A 10805-nucleotide genomic window follows, 5' to 3' on the forward strand; every position below is an offset into this window, starting at 1 on the left:
GGCCTGCGGGACTCTTGGGGGCATGGCCAGGGCACCTCAGAAGGTGGCAACCAGGAAGGATGGCGCTGGTTGCGCACTCAGCCTTGGAGAAGGAAGGAGAGGTGGGCTTCTGTGCAACCTGGTTTCACAGTCCAGGTGTTGCCCCAGTGGCCTCTTGGTCAAGCTGTGTCCTTTCCCCAAGTTAAGGGAGGAAAAGAAGGTGATTACAGTAGAAAATAATTAGCAATACACATGGTTACTGGGCGTCTGTAATCCTCCCTTTGCTTTCCTGCCTCTGCACCATTGCATTTCCTAAACCTTAGGACTGAGGTTCCCTTCCCCATCCTTCCATGGGGACAGGCAACCGGTTGTTCAAGAACAAGGTCTGATAAAGGAGTCAACCCTGGGAAAGACTTTGGGAGCAACTGGGCTATAACTGATGCTCCTTAAAGAGCAGCTGTTAGCAACGCTATGAGACTAGATATCAATTACAGGAAAAGATCTGTAAAAAATACAAACACATGGAGGCTAAACAATACACTACTTAATAACGAAGGTCCGGTCTCCAGTCCTCCCCTTGTCTCAGCGGCACCACGTGCCCAGCCCCCTCCCTACGTGTCCAGCAGCTTCATCCTTATGCTCCTCGACCCATCATAGAACATCTCCCTCTGCCCTGACGGGGGGATCCACACCAGCAGGACCACCTTAGGGGCTGTCACCTCATGTTCATGTTCGTTATCATCACCGTCCCTCCTGCCCTTCCAGCAGCAGGGCAGGCAGCACAGTGAGCACTAGGGTAGTCTCGCCCACCACAAGGCTCTTCTGGGCAACTTGCAAATTCCAGTACTAGGAGCTTCCAGGGGTGCATGGGAAGAAGAAAAGTGGGGTGAGAAAGATTACTCATGTGGTTGGAGAGTCTTCCAGATGGTGTGGGCCTCCTCCCTCATTTCCGAGGCTCATAATTAAACATTCTACCTAACTAGAAGGTGGTCTTCCAGGGAGTCGGCCCATTTAGAGCTCAGGCTGCCTTCCTTAAGTGTGTGCGCCGCTGGGAGGTGAGCCTTGGTGTCCACTTATCCTTTCAGTGTTCCCTGTCAGAGTCCATTCCATCTTCCTGTGGCACCGACGGCTTGGAGATGAGACAGGGCATTAAAGGTCCGGGGAGCGATCTGGGTAACTGTGCCCTCCCGGTAGTTCTTACTGTAAGGCAGTGCCATTGTGGATTGGGTGTGTTTTGTGAATCCAGGGGTGAAACATAGACCATCTGAGAGTCCTGGAATACTATATGCCACGTATGCTGTGCAGATGGGGATGGCATCGCTGGTTATTGCCCTGGAGTTCCCTTTGTCACTCAGCTGTGGAGCTGGCGGTCAGCCACGCTGGCCAGGCCTCCTTGGCCTCAGGTGCTGGCATCGCTAGGCCTTCTTTTGAGTTTGATGCTGAATGTAGATGGATCACCATGCCCTGTGTGATGGTGTATCCACATGATATGGGTCCCCACCTGGACAGTGCAGATTTGATTCACTTGTTGATTCCATTGATGTTATCCTTGAATGGCCGTTTTCTGTGGGCATCTGCAGGAGTCATGAACAGGGGCTGTGGGTGCTGAGCAAAGCATTATGTTTTGCCGTAATGTTTATCCCCACAAAGATTGGGACTTGACCGTTCAGTTGTCCCACGGCCAGGCACCTGACCACACTGTCAGTTCATGGTGTACTGCCCACGAATCAGTGAAAAATGTAACAAGGTGAATTTGGGGGGATGTCTTCCAGGGCGGCTACACAGCCCACAACTCCACCCACTGAGCGGAGTGCCCTTGCTCACACACAGGTATAAACAGGTATCTTGGAGGCTGAACAGCTGCACGTGGTGCAGCCCACACACCTGCCTTTAACTTAGCTGATCCTTCCAGGAACAGGACCAGGCATCTTCAGGAAATGGGTGAGCTGAAGATATGAGGCTATGATCCAGATGTGTCACTGATTACATTATGTAAGTGGCCCTGTGTTAACCAGGTTTTCTACTTGCTGTTTCTGATGTTTTCACATCCCCTCCCAGGGTTAGCAGATGCCTAGAGACAGCAGACTCTCTCCCTCAGCTCACCTTTCACATGCAAACTGACCAGCACCCCACCGCACCCTCTCTGCTGCTGAGACTCTAACCCCCTGTCCTAATCGCCCAGGGTCAGGCATCAACAACTTGGGCAGCCCCTACACCCCAGCCCCAGCTCACTGAAATTACTCAAGCTAGGATCGGCTGATCCTAAACCTGGTCAGCCTCACCCTCAAGCCTCGTCCATTCCTTCCCTGGAGAACATCACACGGGCTTCCTTGCAGTGCCCCGCCCTGGCTCTCTGCCTGTCACTGTCCTCTCCTGTGGGCCAGCACGACCAGCTCCTCCCTCCGTGAACTGTGAGCAACACACTCACTCTGCACCTGTGATGGGCTCCCGATCTGGTGATCTGAACACAGCTGAGTAAAACCCAAACCCTGGGGGCATAGAAACCACTGAGAGAGACAGAGACAGAGACAGACAGGGAGGAAGAGAGAGGGAGGGAAAGAGAAAGAGAGAAACAAACAATTTAGGCAAAATGTAGGTGACCCTGGGAATAGAGAATATGAAAGTTTTAAGTACTATTTTTGGTATTTTCCATAAGTTCGAAATTATTGCCAAATAAAATGTCTTTTTTAATTTTAAAGACACAACATTGAGGGAATTCTCTAGCGGTCCAGTGGTTAGAACTCCATGTTTCCACTGCAGGGGGCATGGGTTAGATCCCTTGCTGGGAAGTAAGATCCAGCAAGCCACTTGGTGCAGCCAAAAAAAAAAAAAGATACAACATTGAGTAATAGGATAAGCATTACATTCTATTTGTAACTTGCTTCTACTCTTCAATCAAATTCTTCCCTCATAGCTGTCCCCTTCCCTTGGGAATAATGAGTCAATAAAACACTATTTCTGTTTATGCTGCTTAAAGTATATTTTAATGAGTATAAATATAACTTTTGGAGATTAAAGTGAATACATAAAATTTTCATTTATATAAATTACACACAAACACACTGCCACAAATGTCCATAGAACCACACTGACACATACACCCCTACAATCACAGATAAGCCTGCACACCCACACTCACAACACCGCTGCACAGCCATATATACACATACACACCCCTGAACTACACACACACACACACACACACTTTATACACTCCTCTTACACACACATCCACACACATGCAAACTCAATCCACCCTCATAAACTTCACACATACCCACACACACCCAGACACATCGCCTGAACACATTTCAGACACCCGGACACCTACACACACACCCACAAACTCACACCCACACTTCTCCTATACAACCTCACATCACAAAAAGTACACTCAAATACATAGCCACAAACACCCCACACATACCATATATATTACACATACACAAGCAAACACACCTGTGCCCACACCAACACCCTCACAAATACACTTCAAAACACCTCACACATGACACACACCTTGACACCTTAACAACCAACAACCTCTTTCCACATACACACAAACACACACACAAACTTTTTTAGAAAAGAAAATTCAGAAGGCTGTGGAAATGTTCCAGATTAAAGGAGGCTAATAGGAAGTCACAAATTCCTGATCACCTGATCCTAGGCTGAATCCTATACCGGAGGTGACAAAATGCTGTAAACTAAAGCACATTATTTTATCAACTGACACAATGGGACTGGACCAGGATGTAGGAAAAAATGTTGTATCCATGTAAATGTACATAGTTGATAATTGCTCTGTAGTTATATAAGAGGCTACCCTTAGTCTCAAGAAATACAAATGGAGTTATTTAAGGGTAAACAGTCAGCTCTATCACCCAGCTTTAAATAACTTCTCTGTGTCTCCATTTCCTTGTCTAATACAAAACAATTCTATGTAAAAGCTAGTTCTCAGCTAGGACAATTCTTTTGTCCTAGCACAAAACAATTCTATTTAATAGCTAGTTATCAGTTTTACTGACAGAAATTTATGGCGACAGTGTTCTGGAGAGGTGTGATTTTAGTCTTAATAAAATCTCATTCAATAGAGATGAAATCCAGTCGAAACAGGAGTAAGAGGATGAAGTACCCCAGGGGAACCCTAGCTCCTAGTCCTCTGCCTGACAAGACACCAGGGCAGGGAAGCCCCCAGGCACTGCCTTCAAAGTCACCATGAGGCCTCCCGCTTACCCTGCAGTACCCACAGATGGCCAGCGGGGGCGATCTCAGAGCAGCTCCAGCAAGTGCCCACTGTCCCCAGACAGAAGCAGCATTTAAAAATTCATATAATGACTTGAAACTATTATACCAATTTTGTATGAGAATGCATGAAACATGAAACATTGGAAGAAAATATTCGAAAATGATAATAGTGGTTATTTATTTCTCTATTGTGAGATTATGGGGGATCAAAAACCAAAACAAACCTTAATTTTCCCTGAGAAAAAAGTTTGTTTGTTTTTATAAATTTATTTTATTATTTAAAAAAAAAAAAAAAAAAAAGAGCAGCTGTTAGTATCAACAGGCCAGAAAGCCATCCCCAGGGCTACCCAGGTCCTTAGACTCTGGAGTCAGGACGACGTGTGTTTGAATTCTTGGTTTGCCTCTCACCAGCTGTGACTTCCTTGCAAATACTCTGCTCTGGTGGAACTCTCAGCAGCACAGGAAAGTGAACCCAGCTACAATGACCTCAGAGAAACCCACGTGGCTCCATTTTCCTGCAGTTCTCTCTCCAGGCTCTTGCTTAGAGAGAGAGAGAGAGAGAGAGAGAGAGAAGCAGGGGGAGAGGGAAGCGGGGGGCGGGGTGTGGATAAAGGAGCAGCATCAAGCGAGGGAGGATCTCTGAGGCCACAGTAGCTGTGCCCTGAGATGGTCAGGCTGGGCCCTGGGCACTCTCCCCACGCCCCCTCCTAACCCAACAGAGGACACACCAGCCAGGAGACGGGAGCAGAGGCTCCTGCAGAGGCTGCTGCAAGAGTGTTGTCACCACCTCGTCCCCAACCTGGGGCTCCCACCTTTCCCAGCTCCCCTCTATTCCCCCGCCCAGTCTGGTTGAGCCAGCCACCCTTTCCCATCATGCTCTGCACTTAAAACCCCCAACTGGACAAAGTACAGTCTCACCTGTGTTTAGACACATCCTCATCCCGGCCCCAGAGCCCAGGACTACCAGGCAAACAGAGCAGAGTGGTTAAGAGAAGGAGCAGGGCCGGGGCTGAGTGCCCTGGCTTCCGGTCCCCCGGTACCGGCCTCTGCCCAACCTGCCGACCACCTATGTCAACTTAAACCAGACTTTCACCAGCTGCCCCTCCTTCTCTTTGTCTGTAAAATGGAAGATTTCTTACCGTTGCACAGAAGGCCCTCCTCTCCCCCATGGAGAAATTCCTCCCATCCAAAGTTCAAGGTGAGGTCCAGAGACTCAGTCTCCATAGAGCCTTCCCTGACTCCTGGGGGTAAAGGGGGACAGCAGCCATCCACTCCATACCCACCCCGCCGGACATGCTCACTTGGAGAAGCCTGGCACAGCGCAGGCCATTATCAGTGCCCCCCCGAGAAGTCCCACTTTTCGGGATCCTCCCTCACGGACGCTCACTCGTGTGCATGAGGACAAAGGAAGCAAGATGCATCCTGCATCTTCTTTTTGCCTACTTGGGGACTGGAAACCTTCCAGACATGTGTCGGTAGGAATGCTCTGTCCTTTCTATGTCCTAGAGTGCAGCCATTTAAAAAGAATGATGTGTAAACTCCACAAATATCCATCAATAGTGAAAGTAAATGTATTCTGGTGTATTCGGACAGTGGAATACTAACTAAGCAATAAAAATTTCCTCAACTATAATACATACAAAAACATGGTAGATTCTCCCAACCGTGCTTCTCAGTGCAGTGGCCTCTCTTGTTGCGAAGCACGGGCTCTAGGATGCGGGCTTCAGTAGTTGTTTCTCACAGGCCCTAGAGCGGAGGCTCAGTAGCTGTGGCGCACAGGCCTAGTTGCTCCGCAGCATGTGGGATCCTCCTGGACCAAAGCTCGAACCCGTGTCACCTGCATTGGCAGGCAGATTCTTAACCACTGCGCCACCAGGGAAGCCCCTACAGTATATATGTTATAGTTCCATTTTCTATGAGTTTCAAATTCTGGCAACACTAACCTAAGGGTTTCAAAGTCAGGGTCATGGTTACGGGGAGGGGGTAGCAACTGGAAGGGAGATAAGATTTCTAGGTGCATTACACAAATGTATACATATAGCAAAAACTCCACAAGATGTACACTTATCATTAGTGCACATTTGACATGTACATACAATATTTCAACTCCCTGGGCCTCATGGGCTCCTGTCCTACTCTGACCACTTTGTAAAATCCTCAATGCCCCTTGGCTTACAGCACCACGCCCACCCCACTCCCCTCCCGCACCACCACCCTGGACGCCTCGGGCTCTTCTCTCTTCTCTCCACATCAGGCCCCGCACCTGACCCACCTGGGACGAGTGGATGAACTCTTCACAGCTCCACCACCATCACAGGCCACGTTCCCTAGCAGCAGGGCCTCAGCTGGGCAGTGAGAGGCATCTGATTTATTGAGGGGTGCTCTCAGGAGGAGGGAGGCGGAGGGGAGCAGGATAGGGCAGAGGAAGGAGCTGAGCAGGGACGTGCTCTACCGTGAGACGAGCTTCAGCCTCACCCACAACAGCCTGGAACCCCTGCTTTAGGACTGACTGAGGCGTGGGCTGGGCTTTGATGTCCCCTCATAGTCAGTCCCCACCCACAGGCTGAGGGCAGAGGGGACACAACCCCCCAGGCATCTCCTGGGAAGGCTGTGAAGGCAGCTGTGAAGGGGGCACCTGTGAGCCATTAGCATCCGTATTGCACATTTCAAACAGCTGGGGGACGGGGGGCAGCCGCCCAGTGAGGGGGATCTGGGAAGGGCACTCACAGGACCGGCTGCCCAGTGGCCCCGCCCAGGGACCAGCATCCCCCTGGCTCCTAAGAGCCAACCTGGTCAAAACGGAACTTTCATCTCCTCCCACACGCATCGCTTATCTACACCAGGACACTGACCAGACCGTGACCATGCTCTCTGGAAGCTCCCCACACCCCCGCCGCATTGTCCAGCCTGTCAGGGAATCAACCTGCCTCATCCTGTCTGCAGTAACTCCATCCCAGTCAGCCCCGCACTCTGCCAGCCTCTTGGGCAGCCCTCCTTCCATTCTCTCTTCCCTCCTCTGTTGGCCACTGCCCTGGCCTGATGCTCAAAGCCATTTATGGAAGGGTCTGAAACTTGTTCTTTCACGGGTAAGGGGCCTAGTGGTCACACTAGGCCCCACTAGTGTGACACTAGTGTCACACTAGTGGGGCCTAGTGTGACCACTAGGCCCCTTACCCGTGAAAGAACAAGTTTCAGACCCTTCCATAAATGGCTTTGAGCATCAGGCCAGGGCAGTGGCCAACAGAGGAGGGAAGAGAGAATGGAAGGAGGGCTGCCCAAGAGGCTGGCAGAGTGCGGGGCTGACTGGGATGGAGTTACTGCAGACAGGATGAGGCAGGTTGATTCCCTGACAGGCTGGACAATGCGGCGGGGGTGTGGGGAGCTTCCAGAGAGCATGGTCACGGTCTGGTCAGTGTCCTGGTGTAGATAAGCGATGCGTGTGGGAGGAGATGAAAGTTCCGTTTTGACCAGGTTGGCTCTTAGGAGCCAGGGGGATGCTGGTCCCTGGGCGGGGCCACTGGGCAGCCGGTCCTGTGAGTGCCCTTCCCAGATCCCCCTCACTGGGCGGCTGCCCCCCGTCCCCCAGCTGTTTGAAATGTGCAATACGGATGCTAATGGCTCACAGGTGCCCCCTTCACAGCTGCCTTCACAGCCTTCCCAGGAGATGCCTGGGGGGTTGTGTCCCCTCTGCCCTCAGCCTGTGGGTGGGGACTGACTATGAGGGGACATCAAAGCCCAGCCCACGCCTCAGTCAGTCCTAAAGCAGGGGTTCCAGGCTGTTGTGGGTGAGGCTGAAGCTCGTCTCACGGTAGAGCACGTCCCTGCTCAGCTCCTTCCCAAATGTCCATAGAACCACACTGACACATACACCCCTACAATCACAGATAAGCCTGCACACCCACACTCACAACACCGCTGCACAGCCATATATACACATACACACTCCTGAACTACACACACACACACACACACACACACACTTTATACACTCCTCTTACACACACATCCACACACATGCAAACTCAATCCACCCTCATAAACTTCACACATACCCACACACACCCAGACACATCGCCTGAACACATTTCAGACACCCGGACACCTACACACACACCCACAAACTCACACCCACACTTCTCCTATACAACCTCACATCACAAAAAGTACACTCAAATACATAGCCACAAACACCCCACACATACCATATATATTACACATACACAAGCAAACACACCTGTGCCCACACCAACACCCTCACAAATACACTTCAAAACACCTCACACATGACACACACCTTGACACCTTAACAACCAACAACCTCTTTCCACATACACACAAACACACACACAAACTTTTTTAGAAAAGAAAATTCAGAAGGCTGTGGAAATGTTCCAGATTAAAGGAGGCTAATAGGAAGTCACAAATTCCTGATCACCTGATCCTAGGCTGAATCCTATACCGGAGGTGACAAAATGCTGTAAACTAAAGCACATTATTTTATCAACTGACACAATGGGACTGGACCAGGATGTAGGAAAAAATGTTGTATCCATGTAAATGTACATAGTTGATAATTGCTCTGTAGTTATATAAGAGGCTACCCTTAGTCTCAAGAAATACAAATGGAGTTATTTAAGGGTAAACAGTCAGCTCTATCACCCAGCTTTAAATAACTTCTCTGTGTCTCCATTTCCTTGTCTAATACAAAACAATTCTATGTAAAAGCTAGTTCTCAGCTAGGACAATTCTTTTGTCCTAGCACAAAACAATTCTATTTAATAGCTAGTTATCAGTTTTACTGACAGAAATTTATGGCGACAGTGTTCTGGAGAGGTGTGATTTTAGTCTTAATAAAATCTCATTCAATAGAGATGAAATCCAGTCGAAACAGGAGTAAGAGGATGAAGTACCCCAGGGGAACCCTAGCTCCTAGTCCTCTGCCTGACAAGACACCAGGGCAGGGAAGCCCCCAGGCACTGCCTTCAAAGTCACCATGAGGCCTCCCGCTTACCCTGCAGTACCCACAGATGGCCAGCGGGGGCGATCTCAGAGCAGCTCCAGCAAGTGCCCACTGTCCCCAGACAGAAGCAGCATTTATTTCCCTGCCAGGGTGGCTGCCCTGCTACCAGGAAAACCACTTCCCCAGGACCGACTTATCCATTAGGCACAGTAGGCACACTGCTTAGGGACCATGATACTTTTGCGGCCCACAAAATATTTTTAAATAACTTTTTTTATGGGCTTCCCTGGTGGCGCAGTGGTTGAGAATCCGCCTGCCGATGCAGGGGATACGGGTTCGTGCCCCGGTCCGGGAAGATCCCACATGCCGCGGAGCGGCTGGGCCCGTGAGCCATGGCCGCTGAGCCTGCACATCCGGAGCCTGTGCTCCGCAACGGGAGAGGCCACAACAGTGAGAGGCCCGCGTACCACAAAAAAAAACAAAAAGCAAAAAACTTTTTTTACAATGAGAAGAACGAATATATAATGAATATATAATACAGAGTGCAGGAGGTCGCATGTCTTGTCCGGTTCACTGGCCCGAGACTTTCACCAGCTGCCCCTCCTTCTCTTTGTCTGTAAAATGGAAGATTTCTTACCGTTGCACAGAAGGTCCTCCTCTCCCCCATGGAGAAATTCCTCCTATCCGAATTTGGAGGTGAGGTTCAGAGTCTCTGGACAGCAGGCCCTTGTTCATGCACAGGTGTAAATAGATGTCTCTGAGGCTGAGCAGCTGCGGTGGCACAGCCCACACATTTGCCTTTAACTTAGCTGATTCAGCCTTGAAGGATCAGGCATCGTCAGGAACCTGGGCAGACCAAAGTCCCCGGGAAGCTCTGACACAGACCCCACATCTGAGAGAGTCACATCTGGAACGTGACCAGCCTCGTTTCCCTCTAGATGTTTCACTCCAAATACCCCATTTACCTCTTCTCTGGCAAATAGTCATTTTGTTGGTGTTTTCATTTTTCACCCTTCCCATGATAGGGGTGTTTCTCTGTTAGGCTCTTAACATCCGCTAATGCCCAATAACAAGCTAGTCATGCCTCCTGAGTGGGAGGTAGTATCCCATTCCAGGCTGCATAATTCTCAATCCCCAACACTTGTAATTGGAAAGGCTCTTTAGGAAAAATTGGCCTGAGCGGGAGGCAGTCTGTACAGTCTGCTGGTTGATTTCTTTAAGCACTTGTGCGTCCACAGCTCTTTAGTTCGCGTGCAGTGATCTCCTGGCCCGTCCACCCCTGTCTTCTAAACTGCTTTGCTGCCACCATGTGGCTGCGCAGGGGAGCCTGGAGGACTCCCACTGTGCACTTGTCCCAATGTCACCATCCTAACCGTGGCTTTTCCCTGGTGGCAGCACCCCTCACAGTCAGAGGTAGTGGTCATCCTAAAACCTCTACCTCCACAGCCATTCAGCAAGATCATCTACCTGACTGTGTGCAATGACCACCAAATGAAACAACACAGATTAATTTAAAGGACATGGTAAGGCCAGTGTTGGCTGAAACGGCACCTTTTTTTAAATATATATTTTTATTAACTGCATTATAGTTGGATTAAGTCCCTTTTTTTTTCCCACA

The sequence above is a fragment of the Physeter macrocephalus genome, chromosome 18, assembly GCF_002837175.3.
Source record: "Physeter macrocephalus isolate SW-GA chromosome 18, ASM283717v5, whole genome shotgun sequence".
Lineage (NCBI taxonomy): Eukaryota > Metazoa > Chordata > Mammalia > Artiodactyla > Physeteridae > Physeter > Physeter macrocephalus.